Source organism: Ovis aries, chromosome 24 (assembly GCF_016772045.2).
Source record: "Ovis aries strain OAR_USU_Benz2616 breed Rambouillet chromosome 24, ARS-UI_Ramb_v3.0, whole genome shotgun sequence".
In the NCBI taxonomy this organism is placed as follows: domain Eukaryota; kingdom Metazoa; phylum Chordata; class Mammalia; order Artiodactyla; family Bovidae; genus Ovis; species Ovis aries.
This window is the reverse complement of record NC_056077.1, coordinates 16,677,458-16,697,566: the sequence shown is the minus strand read 5'-3', so window position 1 is coordinate 16,697,566 and position 20,109 is coordinate 16,677,458. Positions and strand designations below refer to the sequence as shown.

Here is a 20,109-nt window from a genome sequence, read left to right as displayed (position 1 = left end):
TGATGAAAGTGAAAAAGGAGAGTGAAAAATCAACATTCAGAAAATGAAGACCATGTATCCAGCCCCATCACTTCTTGGCAAATAAATGGGGAAACAATGGAAACAGTGTCAGACTTTAATTTTTTGGGTTCTAAATCACTGCAGACGGTGACTGCAGCCATGAAATTAGAAGATGCTTGCTCCTTGGAAGAAAAGTTATGACCACCCTAGACAGCATGTTAAAAACCAGATACATTACTTTGCCAACAAAAGTCTGTCTAGTCAATGCTATGGTATTTCTAGTAAAGTCATGTATGGATGTGAGAGTTGGACTATAAAGAAGGCTGAGCTCCAAAGAATTAATGCTTTTGAGCTGTGGTGTTGGAGAAGACTCTTGAGAGTTGCTTGGACTGCAAGTAGATCAAACCAGCCCCTTCTAAAGGAAATCAGTCCTGAATATTCATTGGAAGGATTGATGCTGAAGCTGAAACTCCAATCCTTTGGCCACCTGATGCGAAGAGCTGACTCATTGGAAAAGACCCTGATGCTGGGAAAGATTGAAGGCAGGAGGAGAAGGGGATGACAGAGGATGAGGTGGTTGGATGGCATCACTGACTCGATGGACATGAGTTTGAGCAAACTCTGGGAGTTGGTGATGGACAGGGAAGCCTGGTGCCCTGCAGTCCATGGGGTTACAAAGAGTCATACATGACTGAGTGACTGAACTGAACTGAACTGAACCAGATGGCTACAAAGAGTATATATACATGAGGAAAAGGGGAAAAAGAAAAAAGAAAAGCCTACCCTCCCAGCATCCCCTTTTCAAAGGTATCTTTGTTTTTTCATCTTTAGAATACATACTCCTTAAATACAAGAAACACAGCGAGCACTGTAGTGGACCCCACACTTGGTGGTTTATCCAACCACCGTGAGTCTATTTCTCTTCCCAGGGTTTGACTGGAGGATGGGCGGGTCCATGCCAATCTGGGCCAATGAGATGCTAGGAGGGGCTTTCTGAGGGCTTCTGGGAAAGTAAAGCCCATTTTCCTCCTCCAGCTTACTTGAGTTAAAGAAGCCCAGCGCCCAGTTTCCGCAGGCAACCCTGTCAGTGAGGGAAGCCACGCTGCAGATGAGCTCACGTAGTGGAATGGGACAGGGATACAGTGGTCAGAGAAGGTCTGGGTTCCTAATGTCAGAGTTGACCTCCTGCATCAGCGAACCTTGACGGTCCTGTCTCTTGTCCATTTCCTCTTACGTCATGAAAAGTAATATCCCGATTGATTTAGTCAGTTTGAAGAGTGCTATGCACTGAATTGTTTTCCCTCTCTGTTTTTGGAGATGGGGCCTTGGAAGAGGCAATTAAAGTTGAAAGATCATAAGGTGGTGGTGGTGAGGGGGCTGGTCTAATGGCCTGTTGTCCTTGTAATGAGGAAGAGACACCAAGCTTGCTTGTGCACAGAGAAAAGGCCATGGGAGGACGCAGCAAGGAGACGCCGTCTACAAGCCAAGCAGAGTGGTCTCACTGCAAACCAACCCGGATCTTGAATTTCCAGGCTCCAGAATGGTGAGAAAATAGATTTCGGTTGTTCAAGCCACCTAGCCTGCAGTATTTTGTTATATGGCCTTGGCAGAGCAAAACAAATGGGAATCTCTTTATTTGAAGTTGAAAACACTATAGTGAATTCAAATCTTAAGTCTTCAGCATGAGCCTGTGAATAATCGATGTTCGAGAAATGTATGGTAATCATCATGAATGTGAGAATCATACTGAATTTATGGATTACTGTGAAATACACAATTCTACGTGCTTTAGGTAGTTTGAATTTCCTAATAGCCATTGGTACAGGTGTAGATTTACTATTATCTGCATCTTTTATTTATTTATTTATATTTTTTATATTAATTTATTTATTTTAATTGGAGGTAAATTACTTTACAATATTGTATTGGTCTTGCCATACATCAATATGAATCCACCACAGGTATACACGTGTTCCCCATCCTGAACCCCCCTCCCACCTCCCTCCCCGTACCATCCCTCTGGGTTGTCCCAGTGCACCAGCCCCAAGCATCCAGTATCATGCATCGAACCTGGACTGGCGATTCGTTTCATATATGAAAACTGGGAAGCAAAGAGGGTGAGTGATATGCTTGTGTTTGAATAGATAAGTGGTCCAGATAGGTAAGAACCTTAGGTCTTTTCACTCCTATTTTAGTACATTTTCTAACATGCTCAATTTCCACTTGTCTGTGAGAAACATTGAAGGTAGGAGTTCCAGCTTTTATGTTTTTGTTACCAAACACAGAAATGAATGGCTTTGTTATATCTTGAAGCCAACTCGTAGGGAAAGGTGGGGGAAGTGATAGCTCTTTCTGAAGTATTTTAACCATGTCCAGCACTGGCTGTGTTCACTTTATGAGTGTGCTTCCACCTCTGGTATAACTTTACGTCCAGCTGTCAGCACAGATGTAACAAGCAATGATGACATTGCAAAGGTCGCACTGCCTAGAGAATTGTTTCACACACAAACGAAGGAGTCAAGAAGCAAAGACACAAGACGTAGTGTAGACCTGTCATTGCTCCACTGGGAGCAATTTGCACTCAACATATAAATTAGGTTCAGGGTCTCTCTAGTTAATAAAAAGCCTTTAGTGCCATTAGATTCTTCAGAGTATTAAATTATGACACATGGACATTGGGTTTATCAATAACGTGCCCCATAAATCCAGTTAGCATTTTCTTCAGGTGTTGCACCTTGGGAAGCTGCTTAAGTATCTTGAAGGTCCTACCCAGCTCTGGCCTTGAAACTCAAGGAGGGTCTGACATGTGTCAGACTCTTAACTGGTGTAACATTATCTGCGCTACTTTTATTATAGCCCTTTGTGCCTGTCTGGAAGCTCTTCTAATGCTAGATCTTAAAGATTAGATGAGGACCTCCCCTTAGACGAGGGTCTGTCACTTTTAGAAGGAGCTCTGGTGCTATGGGAGTGGCTCTGGACGTCACTGTCTTTGTTTCTGTTTGCTCAATGTCCCTTTCCTTGGGGAACTCCTCTGTGTGTGATGCAGGGCTCTGAAATGACTGTCAATCATGGAACTCCCCCATCCTTCCGCTGCTTGGCTAGAGGGCTGGGTCTGTGACCCTTACTGGTCCATCCAAGCTCTCTTTTCTGGGAACCTGAGTCTTGAGTCAAGACACACAGGGGTGGGAGATAATAGAAACAAAATTATTTAATTTTGAGGTTGTTGATGAGTTTCTGCTCCCTCTCACTTCTTTAAAAAAAAATTTCAGCTTTATTGAGATGTAATTAACAAGTAAAATTGTAAGATATTTAAAGCGTACACTGTGATGATTTGATTCACATATACAATGTAAAAGGAGTCCTTTATCTGGTTAACACATCCATCAGCATCTCTATCTCTATACCTGTATCTGTCTTAGCTATGTGCTCAGTTGCTTAGTCGTGTCTGAGTCTTTGCAACCCCACAGACTGTAGCTGATCAGGCTCCCCTGTCCATGGGATTTTCCAGGCAAGAATACTGGAGTGGTTGCCACTTCCTACTCCAGGGGATCTTCCTGACCCAGGCATCGAACCTGAGTCTCCTGAATTGGCAGGCAGATTATTTACCACCAATCCACCTGGGAAGCCCAAGTATCTGTCTTACTGACTAAATTATTATTGTTTTGTCCTGTTGTTCTTTGTTTCTACATTTTCTCACTTATTTTTGGCTAAATTTTTTCCATAGACAAAAGACAGACTGAGGACATGGTTTGTGGGGGGGGGGGAAGACCATGGGGTCCTGCTCCATTTCAAATCTGTGTATTTATATTTTCCCTTCATTTCTGTGGTCTTCCAAATATCTTTTCAATAAATATTAATTCCTTTTTGAGTGGATTTGGGTAAGTGTCTATTGTTGCTTTTAAATACCTGTAGGTGATACAGACGTAAATAATACAAGATAGTTCATTTTGTTATTTTTATTTTCCAAAATGAAAATGTCTTTGTTGAATCTTCTAATAATGATAATGATGATAAAAATACGCTGGTGGTGCTAGTGGTAAAAAACCCACCTGCCAATGCAGGAGATACAGGAGACGCAGCCTGGATCCCTGAGTTGGGAAGATCCCCTGGAAGAGGGCATGGAAACCCACTCCAGTATTCTTGCCTGGAGAATCCCATGGACAGAGGAGCCTGGTGGGCTACAGTCTGTGAGGTCGCAAAGAGTCAGACACGACTGTGTGACTTAGCATGGGTACACTATTAATATCTTCATCTTAATACAGAGAAATAGCAATAATAGCTGATGTGTTTCAAGGCTTCCTGCTTGCTGAATTCAGAGTTAGGAGGCAACATAGGGGCCAAGAGCATGGACTTTGCTTGGGTTCAAATTTAGGCTCTGTCGGTTCCTGTCTGTGTGACCTTGTTGTTCTTGTTGTTCATTCCCTAAGTCGTGTCTGACTTTTTGTGACCCCATGGACTGCAGCATGACAAGCTTTCCTGTCCTTCACCATCTCCCAGAGTTTGCTCAAACTCATCGCCATTGCATTGATGATGCCATTCAACCATCTCATCCTCTGTTGTCCCCTTCTCCTCATGCCCTCAATCTTTGCCAGCATCATGGTCTTTTCCAGTGAGTCAGCTCTTCTCATCAGGTGGCCAAAGTATTGGAGCTTCAGCTTCAGCATCAGTCCTTCCAATGAATATTCAGGGTTGATTTCCTTTAGGATGGACTGGTTTTATCTCCTTGATGTCCACTTGGTGGCAAATAGGGAAAAAGTGGAAACAGTGTGACCTTGGGCAAGTTAGTTAAGCTTTCTGAATCTTAGTAATCTCATTCATAAAATAGAAATAATAATTGTACTTCACACAGATATTATGAAGCTTAAATGAGTTAATACATGTTTAAAAATGCTTGGTGTATGGTAAACAATTCATGTTGTCTCCTTAACGTTAGATGTTTTGCTGAGAAAGAGGGGGCCTCATCCAGCTGCTGTAACATGCCCAAGGCCACACAGGAAGGCACAGTGTGATCTGGGATTAAATAAAGTCTTGCTCCTGAGTGCCCAGCATGGAGAGAGGGAATGCTCTCTAAACTGTAGCTGCTTATTCTTTTAAATGGTTCATCAGCCTAGATTTGAAAGAGAAGTGTGTGCAAACCGTGCCCCAGGAAAAACTGAAAGCAGAAATTAGGCACCTTCTCCTCTCTCTGCTGTCACCTGATATGCCTTTATTTCCTTTCTCCCTCCAGAGTCCCTATCAAGCCCCATTTCTGATAATCCCTGCTGCTGGGCCAAGTGACAGCTCAGGACCTATTAGCTGGTGTTTAAGATAAAGCCCTTCCTATTCCATCTGCATTTCAGAGGGGAATTCCTGAGACCTTGATGGCTTCCACATCCAAAGCATTTAGGGGGCATTGGTCTCTTCCTCTGGGACGAATCTGGAGATGTCTATTTGGAAGAGTTACTCATCTTTGCTAGGGTGTCATTAATTAACATCTTGCTTCAGGAGGGTCGGTATGCCTGAAGAATGCTTTCTACTGATCATTTCTAGTGTGGTTTATAGGAGATGTATGATTTCCACAGAAGGCGAAAGCAAGGGCAGGGCCTTATGAAATTAGAATATGGGAATATAGATGTGTGTGTGTGTGTGTGCGCGTGTGCATGTGTGTATCTGTACTGTAAATATTTAGCAGCACTTGTGCTGTTCATTTCAGTTCAGTCACTCAGTCGTATCCGACTCTTTGCAACCCCATGAACTGCAGCACGCCAGGCCTCCCTGTCCATCACCAACTCCCAGAGTTCACTCAGATTCACGCCCATCGAGTCGGTGATGCCATCCAGCCATCTCATCCTCTGTCGGCCCCTTCTCCTCCTGCCCCCAATCCCTCCCAGCATCAGAGTCTTTTCCAATGAGTCAGCTCTTCACATGAGGTGGCCAAAGTACTGGAGTTTCAGCTTTAGCATCATTCCTTCCAAAGAAATCCCAGGGCTGATCTCCTTCAGAATGGACTGGTTGGATCTCCTTGCAGTCCAAGGGACTCTCAAGAGTCTTCTCCAACACCACAGTTCAAAAGCATCAGTTCTTCGGCGCTCAGCCTTCTTCACAGTCCAACTCTCACATCCATACATGACCACAGGAAAAACCATAGCCTTGACTAGACGGACCTTAGTCGGCAAAGTAATGTCTCTGCTTTTGAATATGCTATCTAGGTTGGTCATAACTTTCCTTCCAAGGAGTAAGCATCTTTTAATTTCATGGCTGCAGTCATCATCTGCAGTGATTTTGGAGCCTCCCAAAATAAAGTATGATACTGTTTCCACTGTTTCCCCATCTATTTCCCATGAAGTGATGGGACCAGATGCCATGATCTTCATTTTCTGAATGTTGAGTTTTAAGCCAATTTTTTCACTCTCCACTTTCACTTTCATCAAGAGGCTTTTTAGTTCCTCTTCACTTTCTGCCATAAGGGTGGTATCATCTGCATATCTGAGGTTATTGATATTTCTCCCAGCAATCTTGATTCCAGCTTGTGTTTCTTCCAGTCCAGCGTTTCCCATGATGTACTCTGCATATAAGTTAAACAAGCGGGGTGACAATATACAGCCTTGATGTACTCCTTTTCCTATTTGGAACCAGTCTGTTGTTCCATGTCCAGTTCTAACTGCTGCTTCCTGACCTACATACAGGTTTCTCAAGAGGCAGGTCAGTGCTATGCAGTATTACAGTAACACATATTTAATTCTGTTCTCAGAAATCCTGAGAGTTTGGTACATTCTTCCCATTGTGTAGACTAGGAGACTGGGGCTGTGCAGTGGTCATCTGCTGTCTCTTCTTATCCAGCCTTTACCCCCTCTTTTGCTCTTAGTCCTCAGCTCAAGTAGAACTGACCTTCTCTTGGCTCCTTGTTCCTGAGAACTGGCCAATCTGAATGTCCTACCCCTCTGGCCCCTGTGATTGGTTCAGGAGTGGATGTATGAGACCAGTGGGAGCTGATGTGGGACTTTAGTTGGAGGCTTAGGGAACTTGCTGTTATGTTTCTCGGCTTGAGTGGCTCTGGTTGTAGAATGTGAGCACAGAGGAGATGGGGCATCTTGGTCTACCGGAGGATAAGGTCAACGTAACAGAATTGAAAGGATGGTCCTGGTTGTTATCATCTGAGTCCTGACATGCCTCAAGCCAGAATGTCTCAGGACTTATCTATTTGTGAAGCAACCAAATCACTTCTGTGCCTAATTCTAGTTTTGCTCTCGGTTTTCTGTCACTTGCAATGGAGGAAATTCTGATGAAGACAGGCTCAGAGACATGCACTGAATGTTCATGTCCCCATGTTCATATGTTGAAGCCTCAACCTCCATAGTGTTTGGAGGTAGAGCCGTTGGGAGGTGATCTGGTTTAAGTGAGATCATGAGGGTGGGGCCCCACCTGATGGAATTAGTAAGAGGAGGAAGAGGCCAGAGCTCTCTCTCTCTATTTACCATCTGAGGACACAGAGAGAAGGCTGCTGCTGCTGCTAAGTCGCTTCAGTCGTGTCTGACTCTGTGAGACCCCACGGACAGCAGCCCACCAGGCTCCTCTGTCCATGGAATTCTCTAGGCAAGAGTACCAGAGTGGGTTGCCATTTCCTTCTCCAAGAGAGAAGGCAGCTGTCTGAAAACTAGGAGAGAGTCTCCCCAGGAACTAAGTGGGCTGTTATCTTGATCTTGGACTTCCCAACCTCCAGAACCATGAGAAACAGATGTCTCTCAGTCTGTGGTATTTTGTTATGGCAACCTGAGCCTTGCGTCATGCCACAAAGCTAATGAGTGGCAGAGTTTGCATTTGAACTCAGGTTTCACTGACTCCAAAGACTCTGATACCCAGTGAAAATACGAGCTCTGACCACAGAGAACAGATGGAGCAGATCCTGACTTAGGTTTCAGCCTGGAGAAGAAAGATTGAGTCCTTGGGAGTTCTGTGATGGGACCAGGGGCTGTGAGGAAACACGGGGCCCTCAAAATATATCCAAATTCACTTCATTGCTTCACTAAGTCCATTGTTGCTTGAACTTCAGTTGCCAAACTAAATAAAAATGGTAATTAAAAAAAATGCTTACTATGTGGGAAGTGCTGTGCTAATCCTTTAACAAGCATCACCTCATCCAATCATCAAAGCCACCTTACAAACTAGTACTCTTATCTCCACTGTCAGGATGAGGAACATGATGCCCAGAGAGGCTGATTCACTCTCCCAGAGTCACACAGTCAGGTGGAGCTGGCATGGGACCTGTTACAAACAGAATTGTGTTGCTAGTAAAGTAATGCTCAAAATTCTCCAAGCCAGGCTTCAGCAATACGTGAACCATGAACTCCCTGATGTTCAAGCTGGTTTTAGAAAAGGCAAAGGAACCAGAGAACAAATTGCCAACATCCACTGGATCATGGAAAAAGCAAGAGAGTTCCAGAAAAACATCTATTTCTGCTTTATTGATTATGCCAAAGCCTTTGACTGTGTGGATCACAATAAGCTGTGGAAAATTCTGAAAGAGATGGGAATACCAGAGCACCTGACCTGCCTCCTGAGAAATCTGTATGCAGGTCAGGAAGCAACAGTTAGAATTGGACATGGAACAACAGACTGGTTCCAAATAGGAAAAGGAGTATTTCAAGGCTGTATATTATCACCCTGTTTATTTAACTTCTATGCAGAGTACATCATGAGAAATGCTGGACTGGAAGAAACACAAGCTGGAATCAAGATTGCCAGGAGAAATATCAGTAACCTCAGATATGCAGATGACACCACCCTTATGGCAGAAAGTGAAGAGGAACTAAAAACTCTCTTGATAAAAGTGAAAGAGGAGAGTGAAAAAGTTGGCTTAAAGCTCAACATTCAGAAAATGAAGATCATGGCATCTGGTCCCATCACTTCATGGGAAATAGATGGGGAAACAGTGGAAACAGTGTCAGACTTTGTTTTTTGGGGTTCCAAAATCACTGCAGATGGTGATTGCAGCCATGAAATTAAAAGACACTTACTCCTTGGAAGGAAAGTTATGACCAACCTAGATAGCATATTCAAAAGCAGAGACATTACTTGGCCAACTAAGTCGGCCGACAAAGGTCCGTCTAGTCAAGACTATAGTTTTTCCAGTGGCCATGTACTGATGTGAAAGTTGGACTGTGAAGAAGGCTGAGCTCTGAAGAATTGATGCTTTTGAACTGTGGTGTTGGAGAAGACTCTTGAGAGTCCCTTGGACTGCAAGGAGATCCAACCAGTCCATTCTGAAGGAGATCAGCCCTGGGATTTCTTTTGGAAGGAATGATGCTAAAGCTGAAATGCCAATATTTTGGCCACCTCATGTGAAGAGTTGTTTCATTGGAAAAGACTCTGATGCTGGGAGGGATTGGGGGCAGGAGGAGAAGGGGCCAACAGAGGATGAGATGGCTGGATGGCATCACTGACTCGATGGACGTGAGTCTGAGTGAACTCTGGGAGATGGTGATGGACAGGGAGGCCTAGCATGCTGCGATTCATGGGGTCGCAAAGAGTTGCACACGACTGAGTGACTGAACTGAACCGAACTCTTTCCCAATTCATGTGTTAATGCTCTAATGCTCAGTGTGACTCAGCTGTGTTTGGAGCCAGAGAGGTAATTAAGGTTGTTGTTGTTCAGTCACTCAGTCCTGTCTGAATCTTTGCAACCCCATGGATTTCAGGACGTCAGACTTCCCTGTCCTTTACCATCTCCTGGACTTTGCTCAAACTCATGTCCATTGAGTCAGTGGGGCCATTCAACCATCTCATCCTCTGTCATCCCCTTCTCCTCCTGCCTTCAATCTTTCCCAGTATGAGAGTCTTTTCCAATGAGTCGGCACTTCACTTCAGGTGGCCCAAATACTGGAGCTTCAGTTTCAGCATCAATCCTTCGATGAATATTCAAGACTTATTTCCTTTAGGATTGACTGGTTTGACCTTCTTGTTGTCCAAGGGACTCTCAAGAGTCTTCTCCAGCACCAGTTTGAAGACATCTGTTCTTCGGTGCTCAGCCTGTTTTATTTCCAGCTGTCTCATCTGTACATGACTACTGGAAAACCCACAGCTCTGACTAGATGGTCAAATGAGGTCCTAAGGGTGGGTACCTAGTCTGATAGGACTGGTGTCCTTGCAGGAAAAGAGACAATGGAGATCTCTCTTTCTTTGCCATGTGAGGACACAGAGAGAAGGTAGCTCTCTGTAAGCAAGGAACAGAAGTCTCACGGGAAACTGAATTTTTCCAGTACCTTGGTCTTGGACTTCTTGCCTTCCAGAACTATGAGGAAAAAAATGAATTTCTCTTGTTTAAGTCATGTGGGTTGTGGTATTTTATTATGGCAGCTAGAGAGGACTAGTACAGAACCCAAGCTTGCCTAGGTCCAGATCTCATCTTTTTAACCCCCATGCCAATTGGCTTCTAACTATGCATCCCATCCACCAGTGCACACAGATTTAACATTGTGAGAAAAATGATCTTTACAGAAAATGACCAGGGCATGGGGCTGTCTCCTCTACAGGGGCTGGAGTTAAAGCTGGAAGGATAGTGTAAGGTCATGACTACTTGGCAGGATGAATCCAAATCCTTCCAGCAGGTACAGACTAATGTTTTCTGTCCCAGGGACCAGAATCCCACATAGCTCAGCCTCATCAAGAGAATATAATAAAACTCATTACTGAGAAAGGGACAGCTTTATTTCTGTCTAAAAGGCCAAATTGAGAACAGCAGTAGCAACTCTCCTTGCAGGAGAAGGGAAGAATAAGGGAGTGATGAATTAGTTCCTTACAGCCCACTGACAGACTGATGGATAAACACAGTGACAGATCCCAAGTTTTATCTGTCTGCAAGTCTCCCCCAAAGAAAAGGCTTTGTCCTTTTAGACATTCCCTGAAAATGGGATGAGCATACGGCAGAAAGCCCCACTGTCTGGGTGACACATGCTATTATTATTACTATTATGTAAGAATCAGGACTCAGGAGTTAAAACCCACATGTGGAATAATTATGGTGTCACCGAGGCTCAGATAATATTATTCCTTCATCTTTCCTGTTTTGATGGCTGGTTGTATTGGCAAAAGCCCTGCATCACTGGGAACTTAGTAAAGTTTAGGGTTCTACTGTCTTAATGACCTCCCTTTGGGGCCCAAATAAACAATACTATAAAAATCAACTATATGTTGATTTTACATTTTTTTTTTCCTAAAAGTCCCTGCACAGAAGTCTTATTTTTCTCCCTTGAAAATATTTTCAACTAAGATCCCAATTTAATTATAGAATTTCTGGAAATCTGAATTTATAGATTCCGATTAATTCTGCGAAGGATCAAGCATATTTCTCTTTTTGTTGCAGTGCAGGACAGGGGATGAAGGGGTGCCTTTGGTGAGAAAGACAAATGTAAATCGAGACAGGGGTCTCAACCTGGGCCATGTGTTGCAATCAGTGAGGAGCTCTGAAAATTGATTGACATTTGGATTTTAACACAGAGATTTTGATTTAGCTGGTCTCGAGATGTGGCCTGGTCAATGGAATTGTTTTGTGTTCCAGGTGATTCTAATGTGCAGCTACACTGAAGACCACGGCTGTAAATCAGTTGTTCAGTCGCTAAGTTGTGTCCTACTCTTTGCAACTCCATGAACTGCAGCATGCCAGGCTTCCCTGTCCTTCATCTCCTGGAGTTTGCTCAAACTCAAGTCCATTGACTGGGTGATGCCATCCAACCATCTCATTCTCTGTCACCCTCTTCCCCTCCTGCCTTCAATCTTTCCCAGCATCAGGGTCTTTTCCAATGAGTCTGCTCTTGCATTAGGTGACCAAAGTTTTGGAACTTCAGCTTCAGCATCAGTCTATCCAATGAATATTCAGGGTTGATTTCCTTTAGGAATGACTGGTTCAATCTCCTTGTTTTAGGTTTTAGAGTTTCCCTCTTAAGTGATTTAAACGACAGAAAAATCAATGGTACCAATGCCATATGGATACTCACTATACTTCTGCAACTACTGTGAGACCTTGGATGAATGACTTGATATTTGAGCTTCCTCAGTTTTCTCCTCTATAAAATTTGGATAAAAAGAGTGCCTAACTCATAGATTTGGGGGGAGGGCTGAATGTGGTAGGCGGGTAAAATGTGGCTGGCAGAGGGTAGGCAGTTAATCAATGTTGGCTTCATTGTTACTGTTACTATTGGTTTTCAAAATCTTTGGTAGTAGGTGATAGAAACTTTTTTTATTTAAAGAGAGGTAATATTTGCTGATTCGTGTAACCAAACCTAGGAAAAGGCAGGAGTGGCTTTGGTCTCAGGACAACAGAGTCCAAGGGCTCACATCAGTTCTGTCTTGTTTCTGCTTCTCCCTTTCATGTCTGTTTCAGGCTCTGGACCAGCTTTTCTACTGGAAGAAGGTATGGCTTCAGGCTGATCTGGCACCTTGTCTACGACCAGAAAGGAAAAGAGCTCCTTTTATCACTAGTTTGAGTTGGGGGAAAAAGGCCCAAGAAAAGACTCTGATTGGCCAAATCTTTGTCACATGCTCATAATGGCAGGCCAGATTATTGAGTCCTGGGAGGTGGCACTATAACCAGGGGTGGGGTGGGGTGTAAGCTGCTGAGCAGACAAAAACAACAGCCACAGCAAAGACAAAAAGCCAGTTTAATGACAATGACTGAATAAATACTTATTAAGCATCTATTGGGCTTCCCTGGTGGCTCAGAGGTTAAAGCGTCTGCCTGGAATGCAGGAGACCCGGGTTCAATCCCTGGGTCGGGAAGATACCCTGGAGAAGGAAATGGCAACCCACTCCAGTACTCTTGCCTGGAGAATCCCATAGAGGGAGGAGCCTGGTAGGCTACAGTCCCTGGGGTCACAAAGAGTTGGACACGACTGAGCGACTTCACTTTCACTTTTCAAGCATCTATTATGGGCCAGACATGTTTCTAGATACTTTGTTGTTGTTCAGTTGCTAAGTTGTGCCCGACTCTTTGAGACGCCATGGATTTGCACCATTTCCCTGTCCTTCAGCCTGTCCGGAGTTTGCTCAAACTCATGTCTACTGATGCCATCTCATTGTCTGTCGCCCTCTTCTCCTCCTGCCCTCAATAAGATGAGAAATAGACATCACGTTTAAAAAATATTGAGACAAAGTTTGCTGTTGCTTAGTTGATAAGTTATGTCTGACTCTTTGTGCTCCCATGGACTGTAGTCTGCCAGGCTCCTCTGTCTATGGGATTTCCCAGGCAAGAATACTGGAGTGGGTTGTCATTTCCTACTCTAGGGGATCTTCCCAACCCAGGGATCAAACCCACATCTTCTGCGTTGGCAGGTGGGTTACCGCTGAGCCACCAGGGAAGATTGAGATATAGTTTACATATAGGAAAATTCACTCTTTTTTATTGATATATAATTCACATACAGTAAAACTCAACTTTTAAAAGATATGTAACATTTCATGTCTTTTGGTCCTATTATAAACGGTAGTAAGTTTTGAAATCAGAAAGCGTTGGTCCTATGACATTTTTCTTTTGTGAATTTTGACAAACATACGTATCACCACCTCAATCAAGGTGATTTTATTTTATTTTTGTTTTGTTAGGTTTTTTATTTATTTATTTAAAAAAATTTTTTTACTTTACAATACTGTATTGGTTTTGCCATACATTGACATGAATCCACCACGGGTATACATGAGTTCCCAACCCTGAGGTGATTTTAATTACCGCCCACCCCCAAAATCATCTCCTGTGTTTCTGTAGCCAGCCCTCCTTCTACCCCCTGCCTCTGGCAACCACTGACCTGTTTTCCACCTCTATAGTTTTGTCTCTTTAAGAATGTCATCTTAATGGAATTGTGGCCTTCTTTCACTTAGCATATCAGATTCATAGAGTTGTTATATGTGTCAGTAGTTCATTCCTTTTCATTATTGAGTTCATTGCATACATAGCCCAGTTTATCCATTCTCCAGCTGCAGGATGTTTAGCTTGTTTCCAAGTTTGAATGACTATGAAAAAGTTGCCAGAATATTTACACACAGGATTTTGTGTAAACATATATTTTTATATCATTTGCTAAATCCTAGGAAAATTCTGAGAGAGATGGGAATACCAGACCACCTGACCTGCCTCTTGAGAAATCTGTATGCAGATCAGGAAGCAACAGTTAGAACTGAACATGGAACAACAGACTGGTTCCAAATAGGAAAAGGAGTACATCAAGGCTGTATATTGTCACCCTGCTCATTTAACTTCTATGCAAAGTACATCATGAGAAACGCTGGGCTGGAAGAAGCAGAAGCTGGAATCAAGATTGCTGGGAGAAATATCAATAACCTCAGACATGCAGATGATACCACCCTTACGGCAGAAAGTGAAGAGGAACTCAAAAGGCTCTTGATGAAAGTGAAAGAGGAAGTGAAAAAGTTGGCTTAAAGCTCAACATTCAGAAAACGAAGATCATGACATCCGGTCCCATCACTTCATGGGAAATAAATGGGGAAACAGTGGAAACAGTGTCAGACTATATTTTTGGGCTCCAAAATCACTGCAGATGGTGACTGCAGCCATGAAATTAAAAGACGCTTACTCCTTGGAAGGAAAGTTATGACCAACCTAGATAGCATATTCAAAAGCAAAGACGTTATTTTGCCGACTAAGGTCTGTCTAGTCAAGGCTATGGTTTTTCTAGTAGTCATGTATAGATGTGAGAGTTGGACTGTGAAGAAGGCTGAGTGCCGAAGAATTGATGCTTTTGAACTGTGGTGTTGGAGAAGACTCTTGAGAGTCCCTTGGACTGCAAGGAGATCCAACCAATCCATTCTGAAGGAGATCAGGCCTAGGATTTCTTTGGAAAGAATGATGCTAAAGCTGAAACTCCAGTACTTTGGCCACCTCATGCAAAGAGCTGACTCATTGGAAAAGACTCTGATGCTGGGAGGGATTGGGGGCAGGAGGAGAAGGGGACGACAGAGGATGAGATGGCTGGATGGCATCACTGACTCGATGGACGTGAGTCTGAGTGAACTCCAGGAGTTGGTGATGGACAGGGAGGCCTGGCGTTCTGCGATTCATGGGGTCGCAAAGAGTCGTACACGACTGAGCGACTGAACCGAACTGATGAGTGGGGTTGCTGAATCATATGGTAAATAAATGCTGAAATCTACAAGAAATTTCCAGAATACTTTCCAAAGTGTCTGTACCATTTTGCATTCCCACTTGATGTACAAGTGCTCTATCTAGTTGCTTTACGTCCTTGCCAACATATGGTATTGTCAGTTAAAAAAAAGAAAAAAAGCCTGTCTAATAGGTGGGTAGTAGTATATCACGGTGGTTTTAGTTAATGACTAATGGTGTTGATCTTCTTTGGGGATTCTAATTTGTCATTAACATATTCTCATTGGTAGAGGGTCTGCTCCTATCTTTTGCCCATGTCTTATTGAGTTGCTTATTTATTATTGAGTTTTAAGTGTTTTTTATATATTCTGGATAAATACAGATATCAGATATGTATTTTGCATGCCCCAGTTTGTGACTTGCATTTTAATTCTCTTAGCATTGGCTATTGGAGAGACATTTTAATTTTTTGTCATGTCAAATGTGTCTTTTTTTCTTTCTTGGATTATGCTTTCCAGTTAGTCAGTTCTCTCACTCTGTTGTGTCCAACTCTCTGCAACCCCATGGACTGCAGTACTCCAGTCTTCTCTGTCCATCACCCACTCCCAGAGCTTGCTCAAACTCATGTCCATTGAGTCAGTGATCCCATCCAACCATCTCACCCTCTGTCGCCCCCTTCTCCTCCTGCCTTCAATCTTTTCCAGCATCAGGGTCTTTTCCAATGAGTCAGTTCTTTTATGCTTTTGGTATCATATATAATGTCTTTGCTTAACTCAAGACTATTGAGATTTTCTGCCATATTTTCCTTGAGATGTTTTAGGTTTTATATTTAAGTCTATGATCTTCTATTTAATTCCATGATCCATTTTGAGTGAATTATTGCAGATAATGCAGCATCAGGATCAAGGTTCTTCATTTTGCATATAAATGTGCAATAATTATTTCAGTACCACTGAACTGCTCTTGCACCTTTATGAAAAACAATTTAACCATTTTTGCATAGGTCTGTCTCTGGGTTCCATATTCAGTTCTATTGAACTACGTGTTTATTTTATAAATAATTCCACACCTTCTTGAATTATTGTCGCTTTATAGTAAATCTTGAAATCAGATAATATGAAGTCTCCAATGTTGTTCATCTTTTTAAGAGTTGTTTTTGCTATTCTTTTGCTTTTCTATATAAATTGTAGAATCAGGTGTTCATTTGTACCAAAAAATATCCTACTGGGAGTTTGATTGAAATTGCACTGAATTTATACCTGGGAAGAATTGGAAACTTAACAGTGAGTCTCTCAGCCCATGAACCGAGTGTGTATTTCTATTTTTTCAGGTTATCATTGATTTCTTTCATTAGTGTTTATAATTTTAAGCATACGGATCTTGTATATATTTTTTCTGTTTCATATCTTTTAATGTTCTTATAAATATTCATATAAGTTTTGAAATAGGAACATGCAAGTCATCTAACACAGTTCTTTTTCAAAATTATTTGGAGACTCTAGGTCCTTTGCTTTTATATACATATTTTAGTAACATCTTTTGGGAAACAGCACCCAGGATTTTGATAGGAATGATGTTGAGTCTATAGACCAATTTGGAGAGAACTGCCATCTTAATCACATTGGGTTTTCTGATATTTGGACATGGAATTTCTTTCTTTCATTTTTTAAAGAGAAACCAGTGTTTTTTATTTTATTTTATGTATATTCTGGGTCCTTGTTGATGTGCACAGGCTTTCTCTAGTTGTTCTGAGAGGGCTACTGTTCCTTGCAGCACTCAGGTTTCTCATTGTGGCGGCTTTTCTTGTCGTACAGCATGAGCTCTAGGTTCACGGGCTTCAGTAGTTGCGGCTCATGGGGTCTAGACCATGGGCTCCATAGTTGTGGCACCTGGATTTAGTTTCTCCTTGGCCTGCGGAATCTTCCTGATCAGGGGTTGAACCCACGTCCCTGGCACTGGCAGGAGGATTCTTATCCACTGTGCCACCAAGGGAGTCTTTTAATTCTTGATATTGATAAGTTATGTCTACTCTCTTTTTTTCTTCTTGATCAGTCTGGCTAAGGTTTATTAAGTTTACTGATTTTTTAGAAGAATCAACTTTTGGTTCCACTGATTCTTCCCTGCCGCTTTTCTATTTTCAGTTTTATTATTCTGTATCATCTTTGTTATTTCTTTCTTTCTGCTGGTATTCAATCTAATTTATTTTCTTTTTTTTCTAGTTTCTTAAGGTGCAAGCTTAGGCCATGATTTGAAACTTCTCTTATTTTCTGACACAAGTATTTAATGGAATAGTGCATGTGCGCTTAGTTGCTCAGTAGTATCTGACTCTTTACAACCCCTTGGACTATCGCCCAGGAAGCTCCTCTTTCCATGGAATTTCCCAGGTAAGGATACTGGAATGGGTTGTGATTTCCTACTCTAGGGGATCTTCCCGACCTAGGGCTTGAACTTGCATCTCCTGCGTTGGTTCAGTTCAGTTCAGTCACTCAGTCGTGTCTGACTCTTTGCGACCCCAGGAATCACAGCACTCCAGGCCTCTCTGTCTATCACCAACTCCCGGAGTTCACTCAGACTCACGTCCATCGAGTCAGTGATGCCATCCAGCCGTGTCATCCTCTGTCGTTCCCTTCTCCTCCTGTCCCCAATCCCTCCCAGCATCAGAGTCTTTTCCAATGAGTCAGCTCTTTGCATGAGGTGGCCAAAGTACTGGAGTTTCAGCTTTAGCATCATTCTTTCTAAAGAAATCCCAGGGCTGATCTCCTTCAGAATGGACTGGTTGGATGTCCTTGCAGTCCCAGGGACTCTCAAGAGTCTTCTCCAACACCACAGTTCAAAAGCATCAATTCTTCAGCACTCAGCCTTCTTCACAGTTCAACTCTCACATCTATACATGACTAGTGGAAAAACCATAGCCTTGACTAGACAGACCTTAGTCGGCAAAATAACGTCTTTGCTTTTGAATATGCTATCTAGGTTGGTCATAACTTTCCTTCCAAGGAGTAAGCGTCTTTTAATTTCATGGCTGCAGTCACCATCTGCAGTGATTTTGGAGCCCCCCAAAATAAAGTCTGACACTGTTTCCACTGTTTCCCCATTTATTTCCCATGAAGTGATGGGACCGGATGCCAGGTGGATTCAATACCACTGTGCCACCCGGGAAGCCCATTTAATGGTATAGATGTCCCTCTAAACATTATTATCTATGTTTCACACGTTTTAATGTGATTGCACCCCTTCTACTGTCTCATTGCTGCTTCTCCTTTGCCTTTGGATGTGGGGTATCTTTTTTTATTTCTTGGGTTCCAACATCATCCTGTCGATAGCTGGGATTAGCAGCAGCTAGTTGGGATTTCGGTACTCTTGCCGGAGAAGATGCACACACGTCCATCTAATCTCCCATGTACAACTATACTTACTTGATCAGTCCCCCTTTATGTAGCTATTGCCACTCAGCCTCTTTCCACTCACGATGCCCTCCTCACCCTCCTCGGCTCTCCATACCTTATTTAGACTCTAGCCGCTCTGGCCAGGCTACCCTTCTGAGTGGACACTCTTTTCTCCTTGCCTAGGTTCCCACATCCAGGCCAGGCTGTTATTCCTGTGGACACTTCCCCTCCCTACTCAGTCTCCAACTTGGAGCCGCTGAGCCCCCCTTCTCTGCCCACACCCTAGGCTTCAGATTGACTATATTCTTTATAGCCAAAGATGGAGGTCTTTACAGTCAGCAAAAATAAGACCTGGAGCTGACTGTGGCTCAGATCATAAGCTTCCTATTGCCAAATTCAGACTTAAATTGAAGAAAGTAGGGAAAACCACTGGGCAATTCAGGTGTGACATAAATCAAATCCCTTATGATTCTACCTTGGAAGTGACAAATAGATTCAAGGGATTATATCTGATAGATTTAGCAACTGGACAGCAACAACAACATACATTTTGATATATCAGCTTTTTTAAAAAAAAATTAAGTTCAATATATTTCCCACTTTCCATTATATATATTTTTGATCCCTGGGTTATTTAGAATGGTGCTGTTTAATTTCCAAGTATTTGGAGAAATTTCAGATATATTTATATTTATAAATATATTCAGATATATTTATGTTACGGATTTCTAATTTAATTCTACCATACTGAAAGAATGTACTTCATATCATTTCAACTTGATAAAGTTGGTTTTATGGTCCAGAATATATTGTTAAATGACCCATATGAACTTGAAAAATATGTGTATTCTGTTGTTGTTGAGTAGAATATTCTGTGTCAATTAGGCCAACTTGGTTGATAGTTTTCTTATATCTTTACCGATTTTCTACTTGTTCTATCAATTGATTTGTTCCTGTTGTTTAGTTGCTAATTTATGTCCGACTCTTTGTGACCCCATGGACTGTAGCCCTCCAGGCTCCTCTGTCCAGGGGATTTCCCAGGCAAGAATGCTGGAGTGGGTGGTCATTTCCTTCTCCAGGAGATCTTCCTGGCCCAAGGATCAAACCCCCATCTCCTGCACTGGCAGGCAGATTCTTTACCACTGGGCCCCCAGGGAAGCCCTTTGTTCTATCAGCTACTGGGAGAAAAACTGAAGTCTCCAGATGAACTTGTGGATATGTCTATTTCTCCTTTCAGTGGTCGATTTTGCCTCATGTGTTTTGAAGCTGTTCTGTTAATCCCGTATACATAAATAGATAGCCGTCGGGAACTTGCTGTATGGCTCAGGAAACTCAAACAGGGCCTCTTCATGAACCTAGAGGGGTGGGATGGGGAGGGAGATGGGAGAGAGGTTCAAAAGGGAGGGGATATATGTATACTTATGGCTGATTCATGTTGAGTTTTGACAGAAAACAACAAAATTCTATAAAGCAGTTATCTTTCAATTAAAAAATAAATAATTTTTAAAAAGATGGAAAAATAGTTTGAATAGTGTTTGCATGGTATACATTTTTTCATTTTAGCTTAGCTATGTGTTTATATTTAAAGTGAATTCCTTGTAAATAGCATAGAGTAGGGTCTTGCTTTTTTAAATCCAG

At 42.5% G+C, this 20,109-nt stretch overlaps 1 non-coding gene across 1 annotated transcript; it reads left to right on the top strand.

Annotated features, from left to right (window-relative positions):
• The first annotated feature begins 12,678 nt into the window (after positions 1-12,678).
• TRNAS-GGA (transfer RNA serine (anticodon GGA)) lies at positions 12,679-12,750 on the top strand. Its single transcript has one exon. It is a non-coding gene; the product is annotated as a tRNA-Ser (tRNA).
• The last annotated feature ends 7,359 nt before the right edge of the window (positions 12,751-20,109 follow it).